The sequence below is a fragment of the Felis catus genome, chromosome A2, assembly GCF_018350175.1.
Source record: "Felis catus isolate Fca126 chromosome A2, F.catus_Fca126_mat1.0, whole genome shotgun sequence".
NCBI lineage: Eukaryota > Metazoa > Chordata > Mammalia > Carnivora > Felidae > Felis > Felis catus.
The window spans coordinates 79,793,228-79,808,063 of NC_058369.1; the positions used below are offsets into that span (position 1 = coordinate 79,793,228).

Genomic DNA, 14,836 nt, shown 5'->3' on the forward strand with positions numbered 1-14,836 from the left:
TCTATCACCAGAAAACTCACACTGTTTAAAAATTCAGATGATACTTAAAACATCATAAATTCGTTGGGGTCAAATTGCTGTGTCTTGAAAATTAAGAAGAAAAGAAAGGGAAAGCCAATGCAGTAGGCAGAAAAGGTGTGAGCTTATAACACAGGCATAACTGGAGAAAAAACAATTCAACACAATCCAAACAATTACACAAAGCTTCACATCTTATATGTGAATAAGAAACTGGTTATCCAACTGGCAAGTAAAATATATACAAAGTACATTGAGAACAAATGGCAGCCATTAAAGAAATAATATAAAAGGAAATACCATGAGATGTCTGGTAAATCTGAGGTCCAAGAAAGAACAAATGTCTTCACAAAACCTGCTATCCAGAATAGACCTAGAAACCAAGTGAACATAGGAGTATTGAGCTGTTTTTAAATGGCATAAAATTATCGATGCTTGGCACCTAACATGGCACCTAAAAAACCAAAGGGGCTCACACAAAGACAGCAGCTAATTCTTAAAAAAATAAATTTATTCTTCGCTTCTGTATGCAAATAAATGTAAACAAAGTAAAGGCAACGATTAAAGCTAAGTATCAAATCAAACTGAGGAGAAACTGAGAAAATACAGTATTAAAAACAGATTTGGCAGAGCAAAGGCAACAATCCCAAAACGAAAACACATAAAACCCTAAAGAAGGAAAAACAAGATAAAAGGCTAGGAAAAGCAATTACAAAATAGTCTATCAGTTTAAGACTGAGGCTGCTTTTAAGACCATGTTAAAAAGTTCAGGAAGCAAAAAATACCACTGAGAAGATGAATACCATACCCAAAAAGCAGAAGGATGGAAACAGGAGGAAAATTTGTTTCTAATATTACAAATAAAAGTGTATTCTAAAACAATATTTTTTAAAAACGTATGTGTGTTTTTGTTTTTTGAGAGAGTGAGGGAGCAAGCCCATGTGAATACGGGAGGGGCAGAGAAAGAGGGAGAGAATCCCAAGCAGGCTCTGCACTCTCAGTGCCACCCAGGTGCTCCTGACATAATCTCTCTGAAGAAAGGGTCATTTGTTACCTTTCTGTCTTTCGTAACTACCTTACACAGAGTTCAATAAATATTAAAATTAAATCAACACTTTTATGTTTTAGATACGTATCACTAATAAGCAGGTGAATTTTGAGCTATATTACTAGTGGAAATAAAGCAACTTCAAAGAAACTGTGAGGGACTACATACCTAACATTTCTTTATAAATTAGAAATTAAACTGCCCTCATTATGCACTTAAGATTTCCTTCTCTACAGCAGTTGACTAAGGTATAATTTAAAAAATACTGGTTGATCAAGATCTACTACCAACTTATTACCTATGAAACTTAGGACAAGTCATTTCACTGCTCTGTGGACTTCAACTGTAAACAGGAAGGTTAGGTTTTTGATATTACAGTTTACATCTTATAATCACGAGTATATTAACCAAGTACTCCTGATAATCGAAAGAACAGAATAAATATCAGATTCCAAAAAACAACAAAAAATAACTCTGACAACAGAATGATTTTTTTCCAATTGGGTTAATATTAGTATCAGACAGTGCTCTACAAGCGCTTACCTGATACTCAAGCCTCCCCAAACAGAAGTTGTAACAGTGATAACAAATACTGAGTGCTTACAATGCTTAATCCTCACAATGAACCTATGGTGTAGGTACCTTTATTATCCCCATTTTACAGAGAAGATAGATTAAACTTGTCCAAAGTTCCATAGCTAATAAATCACAGACTCAATAATTGAACCCTACGGGCACCTAGGTGGCTCAGTCAATTAAGCGTCCGACTCTAGATCTCAGTTCAGGTCACGATTCAGGGTCATGGAATCGAGCTCCATATCTGGCTCTGTGCTGACACTGTGGAGACTGCCTGGGATTCTATCTCTTCCTCTCTGCCCTTCCTCTGCTCAAGTGCTCACACTCTCTCTCAAAATAAACATTTTGGGGGAAAAAAACCAATTTGAATTCTAACAGTCTGATTCCAGCACCTACCCATTAGTTTGAGTGAAATTAAAATTTGCTAGATAATTGGTAATCTACAATTTACAGTTAAGAGGGAAATACTGACAACTGCCTTGCTCAAAAAGAAAAGAAATTAGATAAATACATAAATGTCTCATTTATCTGGACGCCATTTATTCTAGCGCACTTAAAGAATAATGAAACCCACTTTGCTCCTCCCCCAAACCTGATCTACTTAATGAATTCACATCCATTCCACAAAAATGCATTAGAACACTACAGAAGTAGAGAAGAATGGGCTCAAAGTCTAAAATTTGGGTTTAAAATACTTCAGGGATGGTGCAAAGCACATAATCAAAGAATATTCAAACTCTATTATTTTCAGTACATGCTTCACCAGTACACTTCACTAATACACTGAAGTTAAAAGAACGATGCTCCAAATCTGAGATTACTAATTTGCACAAGGATATTCAATTCCATATACAAAACTATTTGTTAATTGAGACCACATATTTAATCAGTTAATTTTAACTTGAGTCTCTCTTTAATGACCATTTGGTTCCTAAAAACAAAGAATTACACCAACCTACATTATAGTACTTTTATAGCAAATAAAATCTCTATTTAGAAAATCTGTATTCTTGTAGTCAGAGTCAGTTCATGGAAATGCTTGAAAAATGGAAACCTATATTTCGAGAAGTGTCTTTTCTGGTTCTGTAAGAGTTTCATAGAGTTTCACTGGATCCTGTTGAGTACAGTTCCAACTAACTGTTACAACTAAATTCAGTATCAAAGTAACAGTGCTTCAGATTTCACATTCTGCCACTTAACTAATAATGGTTACTTATTCTCTTGAAGCCTTAGCTCCTCATCTGTAAAAAAGAATAATCACAGAACATGTTTTCCTGAATTGTTTCAAGGAATTGTGTGTGGCACTCAGTTAGTGTTAGCTATGATGACCAGATAAAAAGTCCCTAAAAGATCAGTACTGGAGAACAACTCTCAACTATATACTTGTACAATCCAAGTAATTTAAGAATTTTTGATGGGGGGGAGCTTGGGTGGCTCAGTTGGTTAAACATGTCCAACGCTTGATACTTGGCTCAGGCCATGATCTCACAGGTTGGTGAGACTGAACCCCCCCACACTGGGTTCTGTGCTGACAGTGCAGAGCCTGCTTGGGATTCTCTCTCTCCCTCTCTCTCTGCCCCTCCCCTGCTCATGCTCTCCCTCTTTTTCTCTCTCTCAAAAATAAATAAACTTTAATAAAAAAAAAAAAAGAATTTCTGGGGCGCCTGGGTGGCTCAGTCGGTTAAGCGTCTGACTTCAGCTCAGGTCATGATCTCGCAGTCCATGGGTTCAAGCCCCGTGTCGGGCTCTGTGCTGACAGCTCAGAGCCTGGAGCCTGTTTCAGATTCTGTGTCTCCCTCTTTCTCTGACCCTCCCCTGTTCATGCTCTGTGTCTCAAAAATAAATAAATGTTAAAAAAAAATTTTTTTTAAGAATTTCTGATCTGGGTGCCTGCCTGGGTCAGTCAGTGAAACATGAGATTCTTAATCTCACACTTTGAGCTCCAGATTGGAGGGAGAGTTTACTAGAAAAAAAATTAAAAAATAAAATGCACTTTTGTCATGCACTGTAGGTGCTCAATAAATACGATCTGAATGAAAAAAAAATAGAATCTATGATCTTTTCCAAAATCCATTCTTGCCAAGAAAGGTGAGAGGATACTTCTGTATTGGACTTCAATTTCAGAGAAGCTGACAGAAGTAGTTTCACTTAAAAAAAAAAACAAAAAAACAAAAAACAAACAAAAAAAAAAAACCTCTTTATTATAAACTCCAAACACAGTTTCAATTATTTTCTTAAACTAAAAATCTGTGTGCACAGTAATGGTGAAAATCAATAGGTAATCTGGACCTGAAATTCTTTTTACAGAATTTTTGTCACAACAGAAATTGGCTCTGAATAAAAGACTTTAACAAATCAATGGCAATCCTTGTGATATTATCCAATGAGCACCATCTCATCCCTTCAGGGTCAAGAATAAGGTACTTTCCCAAATCTGCCAGTATTTTTTGGAACTTCATACTGGCTTACAACCCAGTTTACGTTATCTTTTAGCTCACTAGTAATGTGACATTGGAATCAAAGTATTAAAGTGTCAAGAATAACCTTTTTAAAAAAATACATGAAGACAGAGTGAACCCCAATGTAAACTATACACTTTCGATGATAATGATGTTTCTTTTCTGTTTTTTTAATAAGTTAATTTATTTATTTTGAGAGAGAGAGAAAGCATGAATCAGGGAGAGGTAGAGAGAGAATCCCAAGCAGGCTCCGCACTGCCAGTGCAGAGCCCAATGCAGGGGCTTGAACCATTGAATCATAAGATCATGACCTGAGCGGAAGAGTCAGACGTTTAACTAACTGAGTCACTCAGGTGCCCAGATAATGATGTTTCAATGCTGGTTCATTGAATGTTATAAATGTACCATAATAATGAGGAACACTGATGATGATGAAGGTTGTGCTTGTGTGGGGAGGAGGCATGTGGGAAATCTATACATTCCTTCATCTTTGAAGTGAACCTGAAATTTCTCTAAAAGATGAAGTCCATTAAATTTAAAAATATATGTATGAATATAGTGAATTGTCTGGCATTATATAACGGGATAACTTTCCTTCTACCAGGGTTTTGGGAAAACTTTTAAACATCAATTCTGCAACCAACAGAAGTATTGGTACATTCAATCTCCTTTACCATGCCAAAGCATCCACAAGTTAAAAGAATTAATTTCAATACTATCAGTTTTTTAATGCACCATGCATTTTTGAATAGTATTTGTCATTCCCTGAAGTGTTGGAGATCACCAAACTACAGTATAAAATCTAGTAAAATGTGGCTTTTTTAAACTTTCCTTACTTTGAGAGAGAGAGAAAAATTGTGAGTGGAGTAGGGGCAGAGAGAGAGAGAGAGAGAGAGAGAGAGAGAGAGAGAGAGAGAGAGAGAGAGAGAATCCCAAGCAGGCTCTACACTGTCAGTGCAGAGCCCAATGTGGGGCTCGAACCCATGAACCCCAAGATCATGACGTCAGCTGAAGTCAAACACTTAACTAACCAAGACACGGGTGCTCCAAGTGTGGTGTTTTAAAATAGCAATTCAGGGGGTGCCTCGATGGCTCAATTGGTGAAGCGTCCAACTCTTGATTTCAGCTCAGGTCATGATTTCAACGGTTTGTGGGATTGAGCCTGCTTGAGATTCTCTCTCTCTGCCCCTCCCTTGGCTCTCTCTCTCTCTCAAAATAAATAAAAAGTTAAAAAAAAAAAAAGGTATGTGGTTTGCAAATTAAAAAAATAAATAAACTAGCAATTCAGTGACCGATAATAGAGTTGACAGGGTAGACTAGAGTCTCTGGGCATAAACACACAATTTCTGTTTCCTATACATACAAACCTATTCTTAGAATGAGGTTAGTCTTTATTCACATCTGAGAATAGAATAAAAGCAACTTCCTTCTAAAATAGTTACCTATTTCCACTTTCTATTTGCCATATGGCCCACAACTACGTACCTTAGAATATACTGCTCAATATACAAGCACAGAAGACAAAGAATCTTCAAAACTAACAATCACATCTTCCTAAATTCCTCAAAAGCTTACTTTTAAGTACAAAAGCAGTAATATCACATGTGTGAATGTAAAATATCACATGTGTGAAGCATAATACCTGTAAAGCATAATACCACATACTTCATGGATTCTAAAACTTCCTTCTGTTAAAAAAAAAATTGCTATCTACATTAGTAATTTTTAAACTGTGCTCCCAGTAGTCCTCAATGGAGTTGAGGAGTGAGATATTAGGAGAAAACAGAATCAGGGAAGTTCACAAAAGACAATGAAAGACAACATGTTCTACAAATTTAAAAGTTAAACTCAGAAGCTGCCTGTTTTGGTTTTTTTTGTTTTTTTTTTTTAAGTTTTACTTTTGAGAGAGCAAGAGCAACCAGGGTAGGGACACAGAGAAAGAAAGAGAGAGGATCCAAAGCAGGCTCCGGGCTGACAGCAGAGAGCCCGATGCAGGCCTCAAACCCACAAAGCATGAGATCATGACCTGAGCCAAAGTCGGACACTTAACTGACTGAGTCACCCAGGTGTCCCTGAAGTGGCATGTTCTATGTGGTAGCTACCAAATGGGAAAAAGACATTAAATGGAACACTACTTAGCAATATAAAGGAATTTATTTTATTCAAATGTTTACTTATTTTGAAAGGAACTATTTTTTTTTATTAAAATGTTTACTTATTTTGAGAGAGATAGAGAGAGAGACAGCGCAAGCAGGGGAGGGTCAGAGAGACAAGGAGAAAGAGAATCCCAAGCAAGCTCCATACTTATCATGGAGCCCAACGTAAGGCTCAATCTCATGACACTGAGATCATGATGTGAGCCGAAAGCAAGAGTCAGATGCTTAACCGACTGAACCACCCAGGCACCTCTAAAGAACTACTGATAGATGCAACAACTCCAATGAATATTAAGGACATTATGTTGAGTGAAATAAAAAATCCAATTCCAAAAAGATCACATACTGTATAATTACATTTATGTAAGAGTCTTGAATGACATATTATAGAAATAGAGAACAGATCAGTGTGGTTGTAAGGTCCAGGGAACCTTGTGGAGACGGAAATGCTCTATATCTTAACTCTGGTAGTAGATACAGGAACCTTACAAATGTAATAAAAATACAGAAAACTAAACACACACACACACAGGAGTAGAACTAGGGAAAGCTGGACAAAATGGATAGATTGTATCAATGTCAATATTCTGGTTGTGACACTGTACTACAGTTTTACAAGATGTTACAATTAAGGGAAACTGGATAAAGGAAAAAGAATTTCTCTGTATTATTTCTTAAAAATGCACGTAAATCTTACTTCAAAACTTAAAATTTAATTTGAAAAAATGACATTAAAATTGTGGCCTTCAAACCTGTTTTTTTGAGTACTGACAGAAATTTTCTTATGAATGAAATCTTTATTTTTTTTAGAGAGAGTGAAAGGGTGAGCACATGCATGGGAGGGGGGCAAAGAGAGGAAGAGAAAGAGGTGTGGGGGGAGAGACAGACAGACAGACAGACAGACAGACAGACAGAGAATCCTAAGCAGGCTCCATGCTCAGCACGGAACCTGAAGCAGGGCTTGATCCCACGACCCCGGGATCATGACCTGAGCTGAAATCAAGAGTCTGACACTCAACCCACTGAGTCACCCTGGCGCCCCACAAATGAACTCTTAAACCATAATCTAAGCATGTATTTTGATTCCAAGATGAAAATTAGCTTTAATCTACTATGCTTTCTCCGATTGCTGATATCAACTTGAAGTACTGTGTTAAGGAGGCCCCAGCCAAATACAACAGGAGAAGGCCTCAAGTAATCAGTAATGTCTGCTAAAAGATATAGTAGGCATTTGTACCTCATATTTGCTATGTCTATAGTTAAAGAGGGTGGCACGGAAATGGCCCTGCCTAAACATCCTCCCACCTACCACATGACAAGCCTAAGGCTTCCTGGAGAATAGTTCAAAAATCACTGGCTAAAAGAAAATACTTACAGACTCATCATGTGACATGAAAAACTTACTTGATTGGTACACTCTATCTGCCTAAAGCAGAAAAGGAAAAACATGCTCCCAAAAAGTAGTGTTAGAGTCTGTTATAATTAAAAAATCAAACAAAAACAACAAAAAACCCCGCATTTATCTTTTAGTCAACCCGTACAGACTATTGGGCTGGTTCATTCTTGCTTTTTCAGCCTTGAAATAAGTATGCCATTAGGTAAGGGCATAATTTTTGACTGAAACAATCAAAGTTGGCAATAATTTTATTCTCTCATTCTTCATTCTAGTCTCAAGTAAAACAACGTCCCCTCCAGAATGAATTATTCTATCACTATTTTGAATCATTTATTTCAGACTAGAGACCGTGAGCCCTCTCTTCTTCCCCTATCTAAAAACAATGTGTAGCAAAGCTAATTAATAGGATTCAAACAAATCTTTCTGTCTCTACTGTCCACATTTTATTATCTCAGACTTGGGCTGTCAGAATAATTTTCTAAGTGGTCTCTCTCTCTTCCTATTCTAACTTGACTTTTAAACCAATCGTTCTCAAACATAAAATCACAAACTGCTCCGTTTCATATACCTGGGGTTAGTAGTTGAAAATTATGGATTCCTAGGCCTTACCCCCAGAGATTCTGATTTAATAGGTCTAAGATGTGGCCTAGATGTCTTATTTTTTACAAAGGCATGTGCTCCAGCCCTTTATTCTAGAACAACTGCTTAAACTCTGAACAGATTATACTTCAAAGCCCACAAGTCTCCTAGTCTTGCCCTCTTCAAAAAAAGAATAGTAGCTCACAGTAACTCCAATTAAATTCCTAATCTTGACATTATCAGGTCACCTTGTTCCACACTAATATTCCAATATATAAATCCTCTGATTATGCCAGTCTTTTTCTATTGCTGGCGTTATCTTTGCTCATTCCCCTTCAAAATTTCTAAAGTAATTTTCCTTTACATATAACCATTCCACCCAACAAAAATCTGATTAAACCTTCAGGGATCATTTAAGTATTAATGCTTCCTTGAAGCATTCTCAACTTCACAACTTAGACTTCTGTGATACAAAACTAGCTTTGAGGTCTCTAGCAGATCAACCTCCTGAGGACTATTTTCTCAATAAACAAAAATTTAACTAGCTGAACTCAAAAAACTATTTGAGCCATAAAATTTGTCCCATGCTAATCTCTTCCCTTGTTAACCTCCCAAAGAACGCATTACTTGCTTTTTAAAAAAATTTTTTTTTCAATGTTTATTTGTGAGAGACAGAGAGAGAGGGAGACACAGAATTCAAAGCAGGCTCCAGGCTCTGAGCTGTCAGCACAGAGACTGACGCAGGGCTCGAACCCACGAACCGTGAGATCATGACCTGGTCCGAAGTTGGATGCCCAACCGACTGAGCCACCCAGGTGCCCCCGTATTACTTAACTTTTTTAAAGTACTGGTTTACATTTCGACCTATTATTTTGAAATAACTATTAGACATTTAGTTTCCAAAACTGGATCATCTACTTTACCCCATACCAAGAAACGAGATATTTATATTTTAGCTCTCAAAGCCTAGAATGTGGTGACAACACCACCTAAATTATTCCTGATTATATCAAATTTTCCTCACCCTAACACACTTAATCCCCTTCTCCCCTTTTAGATGAAGAGGAACACATCTTAAAACAAAACAAAAAATGTGCCACAGAAGAACATTATTGATTTTCTTCTGAAACTTTATTTTTAATAATTGCTTCTTTCTGTTATTATTTTTGAAATGTGGCTGTCTCTCAAGGCTCAACCCTCTCCATTATTCATCTCCATCAATCTCAGATTTTACCATTCATTCCTGTTTGATTTCCTACTCCCAGCCACCTATAGGATGTGTACCCATTTAAATATCTGCCATCATTGCAAAAATTAAACTTTCAAACTGAATCTTTTCCACATGCTTTCCATTCCATTTCTTGTCAGTACCCCATTTTCCCAGCTCCCTATTTAATCCTTCTTTTTTCTAGTCTCCTATTATATCTGCTCACCTTGCCTTTTGTGTCTCCTCAGTGTTTCAGATTCATTCCTCCTCAGTTTCCAAGGCCCCCACCATCACCTCCATCATCTGAATAATTTCCAATAATCAACAACCCTTCCAGCGTATCACCATCAAGTTCTGAATTTCTTGTCTCCAAACAATGGAAGAAATCTTGTGTATTTTTAAGCACTTATCCCCCAGATTAGGACTATTCTGTCATTTTAAATGTAATAAACTCAAATTCATCCACTCAACATATTTATTGAGCATATACTATGTTCTGGATACTGCTCTATGTGCTAGGGAATGAGCAGTGAACAAAATTAAGTTGGCCTTAAGCACCCCCCCCCTTTTTTAAATGTTTATTTATTTTGAGGGAGAGAGAGAGAGAGAGACAGAGTGTGAGCAGGGGAGGGACACAGAGAAAGGGAGGCAGGCTCCAGGCTCCAAGCTTTCAGAACAGAGCACAATGTGGGGCTCAAACTCATGAACTGTGAGATCATGACCTGAGCCAAAGTCAGACACTTAACCCACTGAGCCACCCAGGCATCCCTGCCCTTAAGGTCCTTTTATCGAGCTAGGGCAATTAATATAATCAAAGGTATCTTAGAGTAGTTTTAAATAACTGCCTTTGATAACGATTTGTGTATTCTCATTACTGAGCCAAAAATTATTCCTTTATAAGGATCAATAGAATGCTATGATGATTTTTTTCAAATGATCTGAATTCAAATTCTTGATCAGTCCCTCTTTAGCTTACGTGACCGTCAGTCTCTCTAGGCCTCTCATGAAAAATGGGTAAAATTCTACCTTGCAGAGTTGGTATGTTCGTGCCTTCCCTCTTTAGAATTAAAAGCATGAAGTTCATACTATTCAATCCAATGATAATTTAATCAACCCAGTCATAAAACTGTTGACCACTAAGGCCACTAAAATAGTGAAAAAACAGCTCTACTATTGTAAATACCTGAAAAGATATCTTCTATTCCACATGTTTAAAATATTTACTATAAAAACCTTAAGTCTAAAACAAGAGCACTTTAATTTCTAAGTATTAGCCTATAAATCTGCAAAAGACTAGCAAAATGAATAAGAAAAAATACTTTCCATGTTTAAACCACTTATTTCTGCAGCATTTGCCAGACAGAGTCCTTTTAATCCCAAGACTTACAGAATTCAACGATCACGTTCTTCCTCTTCATACATTAATGTAAATAGAAAAATGAAAACAAAAAACTGGAAATGAAAGGACAAGTGCATAACAAGTAGAGAGTTGAAGCTTAGGGAAAAAGCATCTTACTCTCAAGAATAAAATACAGAATTAGTAGATCTAAGCCTCCATTAGGAAAATTACTCAGATATACAAACTTCATTAACTTATTATACGTCTTGTTCAAGACGATCTTTTAAAGTAGCTTGTCTTGAACAGGCATATAATCACTGAAAAATTGTACAATAAAGGGAAAAATAAAATGTCAAGAATGAAGTTGGTAGATGCAGGTACTATTACTAACCAGTACATTTGCTATGAGACAGGCTACATCCACGTTCCCTTTCCAAATTACTTTTAAAGACCTTTCCGTCTTTACAGATAGAAAACATTATGTATACACATAGGTAAAAAAAAAAAATAATAATAATTAACGTGTACTGAGCTGATTGGCCACCCTTATAAAAGTCATTTGTATATAAAGAAATTGCTGTGTGAAGTTGGGGACTGAACTAGAAATACTTTTCTCCAAATCCTTAATGAGCCATTAAATTTAGGAGGCAAGAAGCATAAACTTTAAACTTCCTATAAGTGAACTTACAGGCTATACCAGCAGAATCTCTTTTTAAAAATCCACCATCACTCTAGATTAAATTTAAATGATAAATATTAGTTTCTCAGATATTCTCAAAGTAATTACACAATAAAAGAACTTGTGTCTTTTGGCACAATACTGTGTCCATAAGATCTGCCAGTTTTTACTTGGAATTCAAAAATCAAAAAGTTATTACATTAGTGTATAATTAATAAGTTATTACTAACATACAGCAACCACATTAACAATATACCAAACTATTGCAAGCTAAAATTTGAAAACCACACAAACTGATCCCAGAGTTATTAGCCAACACAATCAGTTACTTCCCTTAGGAAATATGTGCAAGATCAGCAAGCCAAAATCACTAGCACCCTAATGCTTTCACATAGAGGGCATTCAACTATTTACTACTGAATGAATCTAGTTTACAATATTAACAGTTAGAAGAGTCCTAAAGAAGAGTAGAATTTAAATCTCACAAGATAATAAAGGTTACTGGATCTTGATACATCAATGAATCTATTTAATTCCATGGACATGCGAAATCTGTCATTTCATCTAGGCAGAATCCTACAAACCCAAGTAGACAAAGCACAATCAGACTCTGAAACAGCATTTTAATTCTTTTTCTTTTGTATGTATGTGTGTGCGTGGTGTGTGTGTGTTGTCTAGCAGTGGGCTTCACTGAGAGTAACTGGAATTGAGGGGAGTATTAGTTTCCTAAGGATGCCGCAACACATGACCACAAACAATTCTAGAGGCCAGAGTCTGAAATCAAGATGTCAGCATGAAAGAGCATTTTTAGATTTCTAACATACTAAATGGAAAAAAAAAAAAAAAAATGCTAGAGAATACAGTAAGATTCATCTCCTTTTGGACTGAAAAAAAAATCTGGATTTATATATATAAAAAACAGTAACTCAAAATTGGTTAGCTCATCAAAGTCAATTAACCTGGAGAACCATTTAAAAGTTACATATACCTTATAAACACTGAACTTTTTCATTTAAAATATAATTCATCAATATTTTAATGTCAAGCCCAAATGTTCTCTTTGAACATGGCTCTGCTAATTGGAATTTTGGGTTCTCATTATTGTATAAACCCTATCTATAATGCATTGTCTATAATTTTTGGTTTTAGATTATTTCAAGGTAACAAATTACTTAGACACCTGTGGAGCAATGAGAATGCAGATCTCCTTCTCGATTTGGATTTGTATTATTTTAGTTACCTTACCCATACCTAACAACTTTCTTTGACAATTAATGTATCTTTAACAAGTTTTCCAAAGTAATTAACTTAGTTTGCGTCAATTCTCAGGGATGCCTGGGTGGCTCAGTCAGTTAAGGTTCAGACTCTTGATATCAGCTGAGGTCAAGATCTCAAGGTTTGTGGAACTGAGCCTCTGTCAGGCTTCGTGATAAAGGGAGCCTGCCTGGGATTCTCTCTCCTTTCTCTTTGCCCCTCTCTGATCACGCATGCGGGCGTGTTCTCGATCTCGCTCTCTCAAAATAAATAAACTTAAAAAAAAATACAACTCTCTTTTCACATTCATTTATCAATGGTTTAATTATACCTAATAATATAAACACAATACAAGTACAATGGGATTAGCCAATTTGGAAACAAACATAGGACTTTTATGAGCATTGAACTCAACAAATGGAGGCAGCACAAAGTTTACATCATTCAACATTCAATTGGCATTAATATTTTTTAAGTATTTTTTTAATGTTTACTTATCTTTGGGAGAGAGAGAGACAGAGTGCAAGCAAGGGAGAGGGCCAGAGAGAGAGAGAGACACACAGAATTGGAAGCAGGCTCCATGCTCTGAGCTATCAGCACAGAGCCCAATGCAGGGCTGGAACTCATGAACCACAAGACCTGAGCTGAAGTCGGACGTGTAACTGACTGAGCCACCCAGGCACCCCCAGCATTAATATTTTTTAAATGAAGGGCACTTGGGTGGCTCAGTGGGTTACACATCCAACCTTGACTCAGGTCACGATTTCACAGTTTGTGAGTTCAAGCCCCGCATCGGGCTCTGTACTGACAGCTCAGAGCCTGAAGCCTGCTTTGGATTCTGTATCTCTCTCTCTGCCTCTTTTTCTCTCAAAAATAAATAAATACATAAATAAAACATTAATTTTTTAAAAAATGTATTTTAAATGAAGGTAAGAATCTTCAACTGTATCTATGTAAAACACTTTAGGAAAAATATAGAAGCTATAAATAGTGATCACCTCAGCATGTAAGAGACACTAGGGATGGTTCTGTTTTTTCAAGAAACAACTACAACACAAACAGCTGGAGAGCCTACTAAGAATTGTACACATATTAACACTGAATTCTCAAAACGACTGTATAAGATAAGCTCTATTGTTACCTCAATGTTGCAGATCAACAAACTAACGCACTAAAAGATAACTAACTTGCCCAGGTCACTAGGCAATACAACCTGGTTTGATTGTAGTTCTAGTATCTACTCTTAAGCCCTGTGCAATATTGCCTCTAAAGAAGTATTGTTTGAGCTCTTTTAATAAGCATATAACACTTGCATGATCTTAAGAATTGGAGGGGATAAATAAGCATGTCCCAGTATGTCACTCCCCAAAGTAAATTTTTCAGCAACTTCCCCATAAAGGCCATAATCTTTTATCATGGCATTCAAGGCTCACCGTAACTTGATCACAATTTGTACTGCTACAATTCCAATCCAAGACTCTTATCCAAATATCTCGTGGGTTCTGGAAACCAACAGATCATCTTGAATTAGGATGTACAGAAACACTAAACATATAGAGTCTGTCACATGACATTGCACAAAGTATTCCCTCATTCAGAGAATCTAAAAATAGTGGCCTGGCTTCTCAAGAGGGCAGTCAGCATGGTTTCTTGGAAAAGTTTAAAGCATCAAGAATCATGACCTAAATTTCAATCCTTGATCAACCACTATCTAACTATATGACCTAGAGAAAATTATTTAACCTCCCTGGGATTTGGTCGAGTTGTAAAATAAAAGGAAAGAACTAGAACAGTATAAAAATTTCTGAGACTAGTAACTAAAATGCAAATTCATGGCTCCACTAGATGTAATTAAGTAGGTCTGGAATTGGGCCCAAGAATGTTTAATAAGCACTCTACATAAATAACACATGGGGTCCCTGGGCCACAATGAAAAATAGCTCACTAAAAGATCTCACCAATCAATTCTAACTCTGGTTTCTTAACTTCAGTCAATAGGGTACGCCTGGGTAGCTCAGTCAGTTAAGTGTCTGACTCTTTAGATTTTAGCTCAGGTCATTATTTCATGATTTGTGGGTTCAAGCCTGGCATTTAAGCCTGCTTGGGATTCTCTCTCCCTCTGTCA

General features: G+C 36.5%; 1 protein-coding gene across 3 annotated transcripts in view; it reads right to left on the reverse strand.

Annotated features, from left to right (window-relative positions):
* KMT2E (lysine methyltransferase 2E (inactive)) overlaps positions 1-14,836 on the reverse strand; it is a 99,488-nt gene that overhangs the window by 75,038 nt on the left and 9,614 nt on the right. For 2 of the 3 annotated variants that reach the window (XM_019825358.3, XM_003982682.6), the window contains exon 2: positions 319-391. The exons of the other annotated variant lie outside the window; for it this stretch is intronic. The gene's annotated coding sequence lies outside the window, so the exon portion shown is untranslated. The remainder of the gene's footprint in view (positions 1-318; positions 392-14,836) is intronic. 3 annotated transcript variants of the gene reach the window in all.